This window comes from Camelus dromedarius, unplaced genomic scaffold, assembly GCF_036321535.1.
Source record: "Camelus dromedarius isolate mCamDro1 unplaced genomic scaffold, mCamDro1.pat HAP1_SCAFFOLD_185, whole genome shotgun sequence".
Taxonomy (NCBI): domain Eukaryota; kingdom Metazoa; phylum Chordata; class Mammalia; order Artiodactyla; family Camelidae; genus Camelus; species Camelus dromedarius.
In genome coordinates, this window is record NW_026989816.1 from 2,755,595 (window position 1) to 2,773,362 (window position 17,768).

Here is a 17,768-nt window from a genome sequence, read left to right on the forward strand (position 1 = left end):
GAGAAAAAGTGTCTCCTGCAACCCGTTCCCTTGGTGCTAGATGAACGAACGTCTCTCCACTTGCTCAGTTCTGAGAGATAAGTGTGTGTGAAAGCCGTCCTTCAACTAGCTTGCTGGTAACACAAAGTTTCTTTTCAGTTGCAAACTCCATTCCATACATATATATGGGGAGGTACTAGCTCCAACTCGGTTTGACAGTGAAAACTGCAGGAACTTCAAACCGGCACTAGGAAACAGACTGAGAAAGCAGAGAAAAAGTGTCTCCTGCAACCCGTTTCCTTGGTGCTAGATGAACGAACGTCTCTCCACTTGCTCAGTTCTGAGAGATAAGTGTGTGTGAAAGCCGTCCTTCACCTAGCTTGTTGGAAACACAAAGTTTCTTTTCAGTTGCAAACTCCATTCCATACATATATATGGGGAGGTACTAGCTCCAACTCGGTTTTACAGTGAAAACTGCTGGAAGTTAAAAACAGACACTAGGAAACAGACTGTGAAAGCAGAAATAAGTGTCTCCTGCAACCCGTTCGCTTGGTGCGAGATGAACGAACGTCTCTCCACTTGCTCAGTTCTGAGAGAAAAGTGTGTGTGAAAGCCGTCCTTCACCTAGCTTGTTGGGAACACAAAGTTTCTTTTCAGTTGCAAACTCCATTCCATACATATATATGGGGAGGTTCTAGCTCCAACTCGGTTTTACAGTGAAAACTGCAGGAACTTCAAACCGGCACTAGGAAACAGAGTGGAAAGCAGAGAAAAATTGTCTCCTGCAACCCGTTCCCTTGGTGCTAGATGAACGAACGTCTCTCCACTTGCTCAGTTCTGAGAGATAAGTGGGTGTGAAAGCCGTCCTTCACCTAGCTTGTTGGGAACACAAAGTTTCTTTTCAGTTGCAAACTCCATTCCATACATATATATGGGGAGGTAGAAGCTCCAACTCGGTTTTACAGTGAAAACTGCAGGAACTTCAAACCGGCACTAGGAAACAGACTGAGAAAGCAGAGAAAAAGTGTCTCCTGCAACCCGTTGCCTTGGTGCTAGATGAACGAACGTTTCTCAACTTGCTCAGTTCTGAGAGATAAGTGTGTGTGAAAGCCGTCCTTCACCTAGCTTGATGGGAACACAAAGTTTCTTTTCAGTTGCAAACTCCATTCCATACATATATATGGGGAGGTACAAGCTCCAACTCGGTTTGACAGTGAAAACTGCAGGAACTTCAAACCGGCACTAGGAAACAGACTGAGAAAGCAGAGAAAAAGTGTCTCGTGCAAACCGTTCCCTTTGTGCTAGTTGAACGAACGTCTCTCCACTAGCTCAGTTCTGAGAGATAAGTGTGTGTGAAAGCCGTCCTTCACCTAGCTTGTTGGGAACACAAAGTTTCTTTTCAGTTGCAAAATCTATTCCATACATATATATGGGGTGGTACAAGCTCCAACTCGGTTTGACAGTGAAAACTGCAGGAACTTCAAACCGGCACTAGGAAACAGACTGAGAAAGCAGAGAAAAGGTGTCTAATGCAACCCGTTGCCTTGGTGCTAGATGAACGAAAGTCTCTCCACTTGCTCAGTTCTGAGAGATAAGTGTGTGTGAAAGCCGACCTTCAACTAGCTTGCTGGGAACACAAAGTTTCTTTTCAGTTGCAAACTCCATTCCATACATATATATGGGGAGGTACTAGCTCCAACTCGGTTTGACAGTGAAAACTGCAGGAACTTCAAACCGGCACTAGGAAACAGACTGAGAAAGCAGAGAAAAAGTGTCTCCTGCAAACCGTTCCCTTGGTGCTAGATGGATGAACGTCTCTCCAATTGCTCACTTCTGAGAGATAAGTGTGTGTGAAAGCCGTACTTCACCTCGCTTGTTGGGAACACAAAGTTTCTTTTCTTTTGCAAACTCCATTCCATACATATATATGGGGAGGTACTAGCTCCAACTCGGTTTTACAGTGAAAACTGCAGGAACTTCAAACCGGCACTAGGAAACAGACTGAGAAAGCAGAGAAAAAGTGTCTCCTGCAACCCGTTCCCTTGGTGCTAGATGAACGAACGTCTCTCCACTTGCTCAGTTCTGAGAGATAAGTGTGTGTGAAAGCCGTCCTTCAACTAGCTTGCTGGTAACACAAAGTTTCTTTTCAGTTGCAAACTCCATTCCATACATATATATGGGGAGGTACTAGCTCCAACTCGGTTTGACAGTGAAAACTGCAGGAACTTCAAACCGGCACTAGGAAACAGACTGAGAAAGCAGAGAAAAAGTGTCTCCTGCAACCCGTTTCCTTGGTGCTAGATGAACGAACGTCTCTCCACTTGCTCAGTTCTGAGAGATAAGTGTGTGTGAAAGCCGTCCTTCACCTAGCTTGTTGGAAACACAAAGTTTCTTTTCAGTTGCAAACTCCATTCCATACATATATATGGGGAGGTACTAGCTCCAACTCGGTTTTACAGTGAAAACTGCTGGAAGTTAAAAACAGACACTAGGAAACAGACTGTGAAAGCAGAAATAAGTGTCTCCTGCAACCCGTTCGCTTGGTGCGAGATGAACGAACGTCTCTCCACTTGCTCAGTTCTGAGAGAAAAGTGTGTGTGAAAGCCGTCCTTCACCTAGCTTGTTGGGAACACAAAGTTTCTTTTCAGTTGCAAACTCCATTCCATACATATATATGGGGAGGTTCTAGCTCCAACTCGGTTTTACAGTGAAAACTGCAGGAACTTCAAACCGGCACTAGGAAACAGAGTGGAAAGCAGAGAAAAATTGTCTCCTGCAACCCGTTCCCTTGGTGCTAGATGAACGAACGTCTCTCCACTTGCTCAGTTCTGAGAGATAAGTGGGTGTGAAAGCCGTCCTTCACCTAGCTTGTTGGGAACACAAAGTTTCTTTTCAGTTGCAAACTCCATTCCATACATATATATGGGGAGGTAGAAGCTCCAACTCGGTTTTACAGTGAAAACTGCAGGAACTTCAAACCGGCACTAGGAAACAGACTGAGAAAGCAGAGAAAAAGTGTCTCCTGCAACCCGTTGCCTTGGTGCTAGATGAACGAACGTTTCTCAACTTGCTCAGTTCTGAGAGATAAGTGTGTGTGAAAGCCGTCCTTCACCTAGCTTGATGGGAACACAAAGTTTCTTTTCAGTTGCAAACTCCATTCCATACATATATATGGGGAGGTACAAGCTCCAACTCGGTTTGACAGTGAAAACTGCAGGAACTTCAAACCGGCACTAGGAAACAGACTGAGAAAGCAGAGAAAAAGTGTCTCGTGCAAACCGTTCCCTTTGTGCTAGTTGAACGAACGTCTCTCCACTAGCTCAGTTCTGAGAGATAAGTGTGTGTGAAAGCCGTCCTTCACCTAGCTTGTTGGGAACACAAAGTTTCTTTTCAGTTGCAAAATCTATTCCATACATATATATGGGGTGGTACAAGCTCCAACTCGGTTTGACAGTGAAAACTGCAGGAACTTCAAACCGGCACTAGGAAACAGACTGAGAAAGCAGAGAAAAGGTGTCTAATGCAACCCGTTGCCTTGGTGCTAGATGAACGAACGTCTCTCCACTTGCTCAGTTCTGAGAGATAAGTGTGTGTGAAAGCCGACCTTCAACTAGCTTGCTGGGAACACAAAGTTTCTTTTCAGTTGCAAACTCCATTCCATACATATATATGGGGAGGTACTAGCTCCAACTCGGTTTGACAGTGAAAACTGCAGGAACTTCAAACCGGCACTAGGAAACAGACTGAGAAAGCAGAGAAAAAGTGTCTCCTGCAAACCGTTCCCTTGGTGCTAGATGGATGAACGTCTCTCCAATTGCTCACTTCTGAGAGATAAGTGTGTGTGAAAGCCGTACTTCACCTCGCTTGTTGGGAACACAAAGTTTCTTTTCAGTTGCAAACTCCATTCCATACATATATATGGGGAGGTACTAGCTCCAACTCGGTTTGACCGTGAAATCTGCAGGAACTTAAAACCGGCACTAGGAAACAGACTGAGAAAGCAGAGAAAAAGTGTCTCCTGCCACCGGTTTCCTTGGTGATAGATGAACGAACGTCTCTCCACTTGCTCAGTTCTGAGAGATAAGAGTGTGTGAAAGCCGTCCTTCACCTAGCTTGTTGGGAACACAAAGTTTCTTTTCAGTTGCAAAATCCGTTCCAAACATATATATGGGGAGGTACAAGCTCCAACTCGGTTTTACAGTGAAAACTGCAGGAACTTCAAACCGGCACTAGGAAACAGACTGAGAAAGCAGAGAAAAAGTGTCTCCTGCAACCGTTCCCTTTGTGCTAGATGAACGAACTTCTCTCCACTTACTCAGTTCTGAGAATTAAGTGTGTGTGAAAGCCGTCCTTCAACTAGCTTGTTGGGAACACAAAGTTTCTTTTAAGTTGCAAACTCCATTCCATACATATATATGGGGAGGTACAAGCTCCAACTCGGTTTGACAGTGAAAATTGCAGGAACTTCAAACCGGCACTAGGAAACAAACTGAGAAAGCAGAGAAAAAGTGTCCCCTGCAACCCTTTTCCTTGGTGCTAGATGAACGATCGTCTCTCCACTTGCTCAGTTCTGAGAGATATGTGTGTGTGAAAGCCGTCCTTCACCTAGCTTGTTGGGAACACAAAGTTTCTTTTCAGTTGCAAACTCCATTCCATACATATATATCGGGAGGTACAAGCTCCAACTCGGTTTGACAGTGAAAACTGCAGGAACTTCAAACCGGCACTAGGAAACAGACTGAGAAAGCAGAGAAAAAGTGTCTCCTGCAACCCGTTCCCTTGGTGCTAGATGAACGAACGTCTCTCCACTTGCTCAGTTCTGAGAGATATGTGTGTGTGAAAGCCGTCCTTCACCTAGCTTGTTGTTAACAAAAGTTTCTTTTCGGTTGCAATCTCCATTCCAAACATATATACGGGGAGGTAGAAGCTCCAACGCGGTTTTACAGTGAAAACTGCAGGAACTTCAAACCGGCACTAGGAAACAGCCTGAGAAAGCAGAGAAAAAGTGTCTCCTGCAAACCGTTCCCTTGGTGCTAGATGAACGAACGTCTCTCCACTTGCTCAGTTCTGAGAGATAAGTGTGTGTGAAAGCCGCCCTTCAACTAGCTTGCTGGGAACACAAAGATTCTTTTCAGTTGCAAACTCCTTTCCACACATATATATGGGGAGGTACTAGCTCCAACTCGGTTTTACAGTGAAAACTGCAGGAACTTCAAACCGGCACTAGGAAACAGACTGAGAAAGCAGAGAAAAAGTGTCTCCTGCAACCCGTTCCCTTGGTGCTAGATGAACGAACGTCTCTCCACTTGCTCAGTTCTGAGAGATAAGTGTGTGTGAAAGCCGTCCTTCACCTAGCTTGTTGGGAACACAAAGTTTCTTTTCAGTTACAAACTCCTATCCTAACATACATATGGGGAGGTACTAGCTCCAACTCGGTTTGATAGTGAAAACTGCAGGAACTTCAAACAGGCACTAGGAAACAGAATGAGAAAGCAGAGAAAAAGTGTCTCCTGCAACCCGATCCCTTGGTGCTAGATGAACGAACGTCTCTCCACTTGCTCATTTCAGAGAGATTAGTGTGTGTGAAAGCTGTCCTTCACCTAACTTGTTGGGAACACAAAGTTTCCTTTCAGTTGCAAACTCCATTCCATACATATATAAGGGAAGGTACTAGCTCCAACTCGGTTTGACAGTGCAAACTGCAGGAACTTCAAACCGGCACTAGGAAACAGACTGATAAAGCAGAGAAAAAGTGTCTCCTGCAACCCGTTCCCTTGGTGCTAGATGAACGAACGTCTCTCCACTTGCTCAGTTCTGAGAGATAAGTGTGTGTGAAAGCCGCTCTTCAACTAGCTTGCTGGGAACACAAAGTTTCTTTTCAGTTGCAAACACCATTCCATACATATATATGGGGAGGTACTAGCTCCAACTCAGTTTTACAGTGAAAACTGCAGGAACTTCAACACGGCACTAGGAAACAGACTGAGAAAGCAGGGAAAAAGTGTCCCTGCAACCCGTTCCCTTGGTGCTAGATGAACGAACGTCTCTCCAATTGCTCAGTTCTGAGAGATAAGTGCGTGTGATAGCCGTCCTTCACCTACCTTGTTCGGAACACAAAGTTTCTTTTCAGTTGCCAAATCCGTTTCAAACATATATATGGGGAGGTACAAGCTCCAACTCGGTTTTACAGTGAAAACTGCAGGAACTTCAAACCGGCACTAGGAAACAGACTGAGAAAGCAGAAAAAAAGTGTCTCCTGCAACCCGTTCCCTTTGTGCTAGATGAACGAACTTCTCTCCACTTACTCAGTTCTGAGAATTAAGTGTGTGTGAAAGCCGTCCTTCAACTAGCTTGTTGGGAACACAAAGTTTCTTTTAAGTTGCAAACTCCATTCCATACATATATATGGGGAGGTACAAGCTCCAACTCGGTTTGACAGTGAAAATTGCAGGAACTTCAAACCGGCACTAGGAAACAAACTGAGAAAGCAGAGAAAAAGTGTCCCCTGCAACCATTTTCCTTGGTGCTAGATGAACGATCGTCTCTCCACTTGCTCAGTTCTGAGAGATATGTGTGTGTGAAAGCCGTCCTTCACCTAGCTTGTTGGGAACACAAAGTTTCTTTTCAGTTGCAAACTCCATTCCATACATATATATCGGGAGGTACAAGCTCCAACTCGGTTTGACAGTGAAAACTGCAGGAACATCAAACTGGCACTAGGAAACAGACTGAGAAAGCAGAGAAAAAGTGTCTCCTGCAACCCGTTCCCTTGGTGCTAGATGAACGAACGTCTCTCCACTTGCTCAGTTCTGAGAGATATGTGTGTGTGAAAGCCGTCCTTCACCTAGCTTGTTGTAAACAAAAGTTTCTTTTCGGTTGCAATCTCCATTCCAAACATATATATGGGGAGGTAGAAGCTCCAACTCGGTTTTACAGTGAAAACTGCAGGAACTTCAAACCGGCACTAGGAAACAGACTGAGAAAGCAGAGAAAAATTGTCTCCTGCAAACCGTTCCCTTGGTGCTAGATGAACGAACGTCTCTCCACTTGCTCAGTTCTGAGAGATAAGTGTGTGTGAAAGCCGTCCTTCACCTAGCTTGTTGGGAACACAAAGTTTCTTTTAAGTTGCAAACTCCATTCCATACATATATATGGGAAGGTACAAGCTCCAACTCGGTTTTACAGTGAAAACTGCAGGAACTTCAAACCGCCACTAGGAAACAGACTGAGAAAGCAGAGAAAAAGTGTCTCCTGCAACCCGTTTCCTTGGTGCTAGATGAACGAACATCTCTCCACTTGCTCAGTTCTGAGACATATGTGTGTGTGAAAACCGTCCTTCGACTAGCTTGTTGGGAACACAAAGTTTCTTTTCAGTTGCAAACTCCATTCCATACATATATATGGGTAGGCACTAGCTCCAACTCGGTTTTACAGTGAAAACTGCAGAACTTCAAACCGGCACTAGGAAACAGACTGAGAATGCAGAGAAAAAGTGTCTCCTGCAACCTTTTGCCTTGGTGCTAGATGAACGAACGTCTCTCCACTTCCTCAGTTCTGAGAGATAAGTGTGTGTGAAAGCCGTCCTTCACTTAGCTTGCTGGGAACACAAAGTTTCTTTTCAGATTCAAACTCCATTCCATACATATATATGGGGAGGTACTAGCTCCAACTCAGTTTTACAGTGAAAACTGCAGGAACTTCAACCCGGCACTAGGAAACAGAGGAGAAAGCAGAGAAAAAGTGTCCCTGCAACCCGTTCCCTTGGTGCTAGATGAACGAACGTCTCTCCAATTGCTCAGTTCTGAGAGATAAGTGTGTGTGATAGCCGTCCTTCACCTAACTTGTTGGGAACAGAAAGTTTCTTTTCAGTTGCAAACTCCATTCCATACATATATATGGGGAGGTAAAAGCTCCAACTCGGTTTTACAGTGAAAACTGCAGGAACTTCAATCCGGCACTAGGAAACAGACTGAGAAAGCAGAGAAAAAGTGTCTCCTGCAACCCGTTCCCTTGGTGCTAGATGAACGAACGTCTCTCCACTTGCTCAGTTCTGAGAGATATGTGTGTGTGAAAGCCGCCCTTCACCTAGCTTGTTGTTAACAAAAGTTTGTTTTCGGTTGCAAACTCCATTCCAAACATATATATGGGGCGGTAGAAGCTCCAACTCGGTTTTACAGTGAAAACTGCAGGAACTTCAAACCGGCACTAGGAAACAGACTGAGAAAGCAGAGAAAAAGTGTCTCCTGCAAACCGTTCCCTTGGTGCTAGATGAACGAACGTCTCTCCAATTGCTCAGTTCTGAGAGATAAGTGTGTGTGAAAGCCGCCCTTCAACTAGCTTGCTGGGAACACAAAGTTTCTTTTCAGTTGCAAACTCCATTCCACACATATATATGGGGAGGTACTAGCTCCAACTCGGTTTTACAGTGAAAACTGCAGGAAATTCAAACCGGCACTAGGAAACAGACTGAGAAAGCAGAGAAAAAGTGTCTCCTGCAACCCGTTCCCTTGGTGCTAGATGAACGAACGTCTCTCCAATTGCTCAGTTCTGAGAGATAATTGTGTGTGAAAGCCGTCCTTCACTTAGCTTGTTGGGAACACAAAGTTTCTTTTAAGTTGCAAACTCCATTCCATACATATATATGGGGAGGTACAAGCTCCAACACGGTTTTACAGTGAAAACTGCAGGAACTTCAACCCGCCACTAGGAAACAGACTGAGAAAGCAGAGAAATAGTGTCTCCTGCAACCCGTTTCCTTGGTGCTAGATGAACGAACGTCTCTCCACTTGCTCAGTTCTGAGACATATGTGTGTGTGAAAACCGTCCCTCGACTAGCTTGTTGGGAACACAAAGTTTCTTTTCAGTTGCAAACTCCATTCCATACATATATATGGGGAGGTACTAGCTCCAACTCGGTTTTACAGTGAAAACTGCAGGAACTTCAAACCGGCACTAGGAAACAGACTGAGAATGCAGAGAAAAAGTGTCTCCTGCAACCTGTTGCCTTGGTGCTAGATGAACGAACGTCTCTCCACTTGCTCAGTTCTGAGAGATAAGTGTGTGTGAAAGCCGTCCTTCACCTAGCTTGCTGGGAACACAAAGTTTATTTTCAGTTGCAAACTCCATTCCATACATATATATGGGGAGGTACTAGCTCCAACTCAGTTTTACAGTGAAAACTGCAGGAACTTCAACACGGCACTAGGAAACAGACGGAGAAAGCAGAGAAAAAGTGTCCCTGCAACCCGTTCCCTTTTTGCTAGATGAACGAACTTCTCTCCAATTGCTCAGTTCTGAGAGATAAGTGTGTGTGATAGCCGTCCTTCACATAGCTTGTTGGGAACAGAAAGTTTCTTTTCAGTTGCAAACTCCATTCCATACATATATATGGGGAGGTACAAGCTCCAACTCGGTTTTACAGTGAAAACTGCAGGAACTTCATACCGGCACTAGGAAAAGAATGAGAAGCAGAGAAAAAGTATCTCCTGCAACCCGTTCCCTTTGTGCTAGATGAACGAACGTCTCTCCACTTACTCAGTTCTCAGAAATAAGTGTGTGGGAAAGCCGTCCTTCAACTAGCTTGTTGGGAACACAAAGTTTCTTTTAAGTTGCAAACTCCATTCCATACATATATATGGGGAGGTACAAGCTCCAACTCGGTTTGACAGTGAAAATTGCAGGAACTTCAAACCGGCACTAGGAAACAAACTGAGAAACAGAGAAAAAGTGTCCCCTGCAACCCGTTTCCTTGGTGCTAGATGAACGATCGTCTCTCCACTTGCTCAGTTCTGAGAGATATGTGTGTGTGAAAGCCGTCCTTCACCTAGCTTGTTGTTAACAAAAGTTTCTTTTCGGTTGCAATCTCCATTCCAAACATATATATGGGGTGGTAGAAGCTCCAACTCGGTTTTACAGTGAAAACTGCAGGAACTTCAAACTGGCACTAGGAAACAGACTGAGAAAGCAGAGAAAAAGTGTCTCCTGCAAACCGTTCCCTTGGTGCTAGATGAACGAACGTCTCTCCACTTGCTCAGTTCTGAGAGATAAGTGTGTGTGAAAGCCGTCCTTCACCTAGCTTGTTGGGAACACAAAGTTTCTTTTAAGTTGCAAACTCCATTCCATACATATATATGGGGAGGTACAAGCTCCAACTCGGTTTTACAGTGAAAACTGCAGGAACTTCAAACCGCCACTAGGAAACAGACTGAGAAAGCAGAGAAAAAGTGTCTCCTGCAACCCGTTTCCTTGGTGCTAGATGAACGAACGTCTCTCCACTTGCTCAGTTCTGAGACATATGTGTGTGTGAAAACCGTCCTTCGACTAGCTTGTTGGGAACACAAAGTTTCTTTTCAGTTGCAAACTCCATTCCATACATATATATGGGGAGGCACTAGCTCCAACTCGGTTTTACAGTGAAAACTGCAGGAACTTCAAACCGGCACTAGGAAACAGACTGAGAATGCAGAGAAAAAGTGTCTCCTGCAACCTTTTGCCTTGGTGCTAGATGAACGAACGTCTCTCCACTTGCTCAGTTCTGAGAGATAAGTGTGTGTGAAAGCCGTCCTTCACTTAGCTTGCTGGGAACACAAAGTTTCTTTTCAGTTGCAAACTCCATTCCATACATATATATGGGGAGGTACTAGCTCCAACTCAGTTTTACAGTGAAAACTGCAGGAACTTCAACCCGGCACTAGGAAACAGAGGAGAAAGCAGAGAAAAAGTGTCCCTGCAACCCGTTCCCTTGGTGCTAGATGAACGAACGTCTCTCCAATTGCTCAGTTCTGAGAGATAAGTGTGTGTGATAGCCGTCCTTCACCTAGCTTGTTGGGAACAGAAAGTTTCTTTTCAGTTGCAAACTCCATTCCATACATATATATGGGGAGGTACAAGCTCCAACTCGGTTTTACAGTGAAAACTGCAGGAACTTCAAACCGGCACTAGGAAACAGACTGAGAAAGCAGAGAAAAAGTGTCTCCTGTAACCCGTTCCCTTTGTGCTAGATGAACGAACTTCTCTCCACTTACCCAGTTCTGAGAAATAAGTGAGTGTGAAAGCCGTCCTTCAACTAGCTTGTTGGGAACACAAAGTTTCTTTTAAGTTACAAACTCCATTCCATACATATATATGGGGAGGTACAAGCTCCAACTCGGTTTGACAGTGAAAATTGCAGGAACTTCAAACCGGCACTAGGAAACAAACTGAGAAAGCAGAGAAAAAGTGTCCCCTGCAACCCGTTCCCTTTGTGCTAGATGAACGAACGTCTCTCCACTTACTCAGTTCTCAGAAATAATTGTGTGGGAAAGCCGTCCTTCAACTAGCTTGTTGGGAACACAAAGTTTCTTTTAAGTTGCAAACTCCATTCCATACATATATATGGGGAGGTACAAGCTCCAACTCGGTTTGACAGTGAAAATTGCAGGAACTTCAAACCGGCACTAGGAAACAAACTGAGAAACAGAGAAAAAGTGTCCCCTGCAACCCGTTTCCTTGGTGCTAGATGAACGATCGTCTCTCCACTTGCTCAGTTCTGAGAGATATGTGTGTGTGAAAGCCGTCCTTCACCTAGCTTGTTGTTAACAAAAGTTTCTTTTCGGTTGCAATCTCCATTCCAAACATATATATGGGGTGGTAGAAGCTCCAACTCGGTTTTACAGTGAAAACTGCAGGAACTTCAAACTGGCACTAGGAAACAGACTGAGAAAGCAGAGAAAAAGTGTCTCCTGCAAACCGTTCCCTTGGTGCTAGATGAACGAACGTCTCTCCACCTGCTCAGTTCTGAGAGATAAGTGTGTGTGAAAGCCGTCCTTCACCTAGCTTGTTGGGAACACAAAGTTTCTTTTAAGTTGCAAACTCCATTCCATACATATATATGGGGAGGTACAAGCTCCAACTCGGTTTTACAGTGAAAACTGCAGGAACTTCAAACCGCCACTAGGAAACAGACTGAGAAAGCAGAGAAAAAGTGTCTCCTGCAACCCGTTTCCTTGGTGCTAGATGAACGAACGTCTCTCCACTTGCTCAGTTCTGAGACATATGTGTGTGTGAAAACCGTCCTTCGACTAGCTTGTTGGGAACAGAAAGTTTCTTTTCAGTTGCAAACTCCATTCCATACATATATATGGGGAGGTACAAGCTCCAACTCGGTTTTACAGTGAAAACTGCAGGAACTTCAAACCGGCACTAGGAAACAGACTGAGAAAGCAGAGAAAAAGTGTCTCCTGTAACCCGTTCCCTTTGTGCTAGATGAACGAACTTCTCTCCACTTACTCAGTTCTGAGAAATAAGTGTGTGTGAAAGCCGTCCTTCAACTAGCTTGTTGGGAACACAAAGTTTCTTTTAAGTTACAAACTCCATTCCATACATATATATGGGGAGGTACAAGCTCCAACTCGGTTTGACAGTGAAAATTGCAGGAACTTCAAACCGGCACTAGGAAACAAACTGAGAAAGCAGAGAAAAAGTGTCCCCTGCAACCCGTTTCCTTGGTGCTAGATGAACGATCGTCTCTCCACTTGCTCAGTTCTGAGAGATATGTGTGTGTGAAAGCCGTCCTTCACCTAGCTTGTTGGGAACACAAAGTTTCTTTTCAGTTGCTAACTCCATTCCATACATATATATCGGGAGGTACAAGCTCCAACTCGGTTTGACAGTGAAAACTACAGGAACTTCAAACCGGCACTAGGAAACAGACTGAGAAAGCAGAGAAAAAGTGTCTACTGCAACCCGTTCCCTTGGTGCTAGATGAACGAACGTCTCTCCACTTGCTCAGTTCTGAGAGATATGTGTGTGTGAAAGCCGTCCTTCACCTAGCTTGTTGTTAACAAAAGTTTCTTTTCGGTTGCTAACTCCATTCCCAACATATATATGGGGAGGTAGAAGCTCCAACTCGGTTTTACACTGAAAACTGCAGGAACTTCAAACCGGCACTAGGAAACAGACTGAGAAAGCAGAGAAAAATTGTCTCCTGCAAACCGTTCCCTTGGTGCTAGATGAACGAACGTCTCTCCACTTACTCAGTTCTGAGAGATAAGTGTGTGTGAAAGCCGCCCTTCAACTAGCTTGCTGGGAACACAAAGTTTCTTTTCAGTTGCAAACTCCATTCCACACATATATATGGGGAGGTACTAGCTCCAACTCGGTTTTACAGTGAAAACTGCAGGAAATTCAAACCGGCACTAGGAAACAGACTGAGAAAGCAGAGAAAAAGTGTCTCCTGCAACCCGTTCCCTTGGTGCTAGATGAACGAACGTCTCTCCACTTGCTCAGTTCTGAGAGATAAGTGTGTGTGAAAGCCGTCCTTCACCTAGCTTGCTGGGAACACAAAGTTTATTTTCAGTTGCAAACTCCATTCCATACATATATATGGGGAGGTACTAGCTCCAACTCAGTTTTACAGTGAAAACTGCAGGAACTTCAACACGGCACTAGGAAACAGACGGAGAAAGCAGTGAAAAAGTGTCCCTGCAACCCGTTCCCTTTTTGCTAGATGAACGAACGTCTCTCCAATTGCTCAGTTCTGAGAGATAAGTGTGTGTGATAACCGTCCTTCACATAGCTTGTTGGGAACAGAAAGTTTCTTTTCAGTTGCAAACTCCATTCCATACATATATATGGGGAGGTACAAGCTCCAACTCGGTTTTACAGTGAAAACTGCAGGAACTTCATACCGGCACTAGGAAAAGAATGAGAAGCAGAGAAAAAGTATCTCCTGCAACCCGTTCCCTTTGTGCTAGATGAACGAACGTCTCTCCACTTACTCAGTTCTGAGAAATAAGTGTGTGTGAAAGCCGTCCTTCAACTAGCTTGTTGGGAACACAAAGTTTCTTTTAAGTTGCAAACTCCATTCCATACATATATATGGGGAGGTACAAGCTCCAACTCGGTTTGACAGTGAAAATTGCAGGAACTTAAAACCGGCACTAGGAAACAAACTGAGAAACAGAGAAAAAGTGTCCCCTGCAACCCGTTTCCTTGGTGCTAGATGAACGATCGTCTCTCCACTTGCTCAGTTCTGAGACATATGTGTGTGTGAAAACCGTCCTTCGACTAGCTTGTTGGGAACACAAAGTTTCTTTTCAGTTGCAAACTCCATTCCATACATATATATGGGGAGGTACTAGCTCCAACTCGGTTTTACAGTGAAAACTGCAGGAACTTCAAACCGGCACTAGGAAACAGACTGAGAATGCAGAGAAAAAGTGTCTCCTGCAACCTGTTGCCTTGGTGCTAAATGAACGAACGTCTCTCCACTTGCTCAGTTCTGAGAGATAAGTGTGTGTGAAAGCCGTCCTTCACCTAGCTTGCTGGGAACACAAAGTATATTTTCAGTTGCAAACTCCATTCCATACATATATATGGGGAGGTACTAGCTCCAACTCAGTTTTACAGTGAAAACTGCAGGAACTTCAACACGGCACTAGGAAACAGACGGAGAAAGCAGAGAAAAAGTGTCCCTGCAACCCGTTCCCTTGGTGCTAGATGAACGAACGTCTCTCCAATTGCTCAGTTCTGAGAGATAAGTGTGTGTGATAGCCGTCCTTCACATAGCTTGTTGGGAACAGAAAGTTTCTTTTCAGTTGCAAACTCCATTCCATACATATATATGGGGAGGTACAAGCTCCAACTCGGTTTTACAGTGAAAACTGCAGGAACTTCAAACCAGCACTAGGAAACAGACTGAGAAAGCAGAGAAAAAGTGTCCCTGCAACCCGTTCCCTTGGTGCTAGATGAACGAACGTCTCTCCAATTGCTCAGTTCTGAGAGATAAGTGTGTGTGAAAGCCGTCCTTCAACTAGCTTGTTGGGAACAAAAGTTTCTTTTCAGTTGCAAACTCCATTCCATACATATATATGGGTAGGTACAAGCTCCAACTCGGTTTGACAGTGAAAATTGCAGGAACTTCAAACCGGCACTAGGAAACAAACTGAGAAACAGAGAAAAAGTGTCCCCTGCAACCCGTTTCCTTGGTGCTAGATGAACGATCGTCTCTCCACTTGCTCAGTTCTGAGAGATATGTGTGTGTGAAAGCCGTCCTTCACCTAGCTTGTTGGGAACACAAAGTTTCTTTTCAGTTGCAAACTCCATTCCATACATATATATCGGGAGGTACAAGCTCCAACTCGGTTTGACAGTGAAAACTGCAGGAACTTCAAACCGGCACTAGGAAACAGACTGAGAAAGCAGAGAAAAAGTGTCTCCTGCAACCCGGTTCCCTTGGTACTAGATGAACGAACGTCTCTCCACTTGCTCAGTTCTGGGAGATATGTGTGTGTGAAAGCCGTCCTTCACCTAGCTTGTTGTTAACAAAAGTTTCTTTTCGGTTGCAAACTCCATTCCAAACATATATATGGGGGGGTAGAAGCTCCAACTCGGTTTTACAGTGAAAACTGCAGGAACTTCAAACCGGCACTAGGAAACAAACTGAGAAAGCAGAGAAAAGTGTCTCCTGCAACCCGTTCCCTTGGTGCTAGATGAACGAACGTCTCTCCAATTGCTCAGTTCTGAGAGATAAGTGTGTGTGAAAGCCGTCCTTCACCTAGCTTGTTGGGAACACAAAGTTTATTTTCGGTTGCAAACACCATTCCAAACATATATATGGGGAGGTAGAAGCTCCAACTCGGTTTTACAGTGAAAACTGCAGGAACTTCAAACCGGCACTAGGAAACAGACTGAGAAAGCAGAGAAAAAGTGTCTCCTGCAAACCGTTCCCTTGGTGCTAGATGAACGAACGTCTCTCCACTTGCTCAGTTCTGAGAGATAATTGTGTGTGAAAGCCGCACTTCAACTAGCTTGCTGGGAACACAAAGTTTCTTTTCAGTTGCAAACTCCATTCCACACATATATATGGGGAGGTAATAGCTCCAACTCGGTTTTACAGTGAAAACTGCAGGATCTTCAAACCGGCACTAGGAAACAGACTGAGAAAGCAGAGAAAAAGTGCCCCCTGCAACCCGTTCCTTTGGTGCTAGATGAACGAACGTCTCTCCAATTGCTCAGTTCTGAGAGAAAAGTGTGTGTGAAAGCCGTCCTTCACCTAGCTTTTTGGGAACACAAAGTTTCTTTTAAGTTGCAAACTCCATTCCATACATATATATGGGGAGGTACAAGCTCCAACTCGGTTTTACAGTGAAAACTGCAGGAACTTCAAATCGCCACTAGGAAACAGACTGAGAAAGCAGAGAAAAAGTGTCTCCTGCAACCCGTTTCCTTGGTTCTAGATGAACGAACGTCTCTCCACTTGCTCAGTTCTGAGACATATGTGTGTGTGAAAGCCGTCCTTCGACTAGCTTGTTGGGAACACAAAGTTTCTTTTAAGTTGCAAACTCCATTCCATACATATATATGGGGAGGTACTAGCTCCAACTCGGTTTTACAGTGAAAACTGCAGGATCTTCAAACCGGCACTGGGAAACGGACTGAGAAAGCAGAGAAAAAGTGTCCCCTGCAACCCGTTCCTTTGGTGCTAGATGAACGAACGTCTCTCCAATTGCTCAGTTCTGAGAGAAAAGTGTGTGTGAAAGCCGTCCTTCACCTAGCTTTTTGGGAACACAAAGTTTCTTTTAAGTTGCAAACTCCATTCCATACATATATATGGGGAGGTACAAGCTCCAACTCGGTTTTACAGTGAAAACTGCAGGAACTTCAAACCGGCACAAGTAAACAGACTGAGAAAGCAGAGAAAAAGTGTCTCCTGCAACCCGTTTCCTTGGTTCTAGATGAACGAACGTCTCTCCACTTGCTCAGTTCTGAGACATATGTGTGTGTGAAAGCCGTCCTTCAACTAGCTTGTTGGGAACACAAAGTTTCTTTTAAGTTGCAAACTCCATTCCATACATATATATGGGGAGGTACAAGCTCCAACTCGGTTTTACAGTGAAAAATACTGGAACTTTAAACCGGCACTAGGAAACAGACTGAGAAAGCAGAGAAAAAGTTTCTCCTGCAACCCGTTCCCTTGGTGCTAGATGAACGAACGTCTCTCCACTTGCTCAGTTCTGAGAGATAAGTGTGTGTGAAAGCCGTCCTTCACCTAGCTTGTTGGGAACACAAAGTTTCTTTTCAGTTGCAAACTCCATTCCATACATATATATGGGGAGGTACTAGCTCCAACTCGGTTTGACAGTGAAAACTGCAGGAACTTCAAACCGGCACTAGGAAACAGACTGAGAAAGCAGAGAAAAAGTGTACCCTGCAACCCGTTCCCTTGGTGCAAGATGAACGAACGTCTCTCCACTTGCTCAGTTCTGAGAGATATGTGTGTGTGAAAGCCGTACTTCACCTAGCTTGTTGGGAACACAAAGTTTCTTTTCAGTTGCAAACTCCATTCCATACATATATAAGGGGCGGTACTAGCTCCAACTCGGTTTGACAGTGAAAACGGCAGGAACTTCAAACCGGCACTAGGAAACAGACTGAGAAAGCAGAGAAAAAGTGTCCCCTGCAACCCGTTCCCTTGGTGCTAGATGGACGAACGTCTCTCCACTTGCTCAGTTCTGAGAGATAAGTGTGTGTGAAAGCCGTCCTTCACCTAGCTTGTTGGGAACACAAAGTTTCTTTTCAGTTGCAAACTCCATTCCATACACATATATGTGGATGTAGTAGCTCCAACTCTGTTTGACAGTGAAAACTGCAGGAATTTCAAACCGGCACAAGTAAACAGACTGAGAAAGCAGAGAAAAAGTGTCTCCTGCAACTCGTTCCCTTTGTGCTAGATGAACGAACGCCTCTCCACTTGCTCAGTTCTGAGAGATAAGTGTGTGTGAAAGCCGTCCTTCACCTAGCTTGTTTTG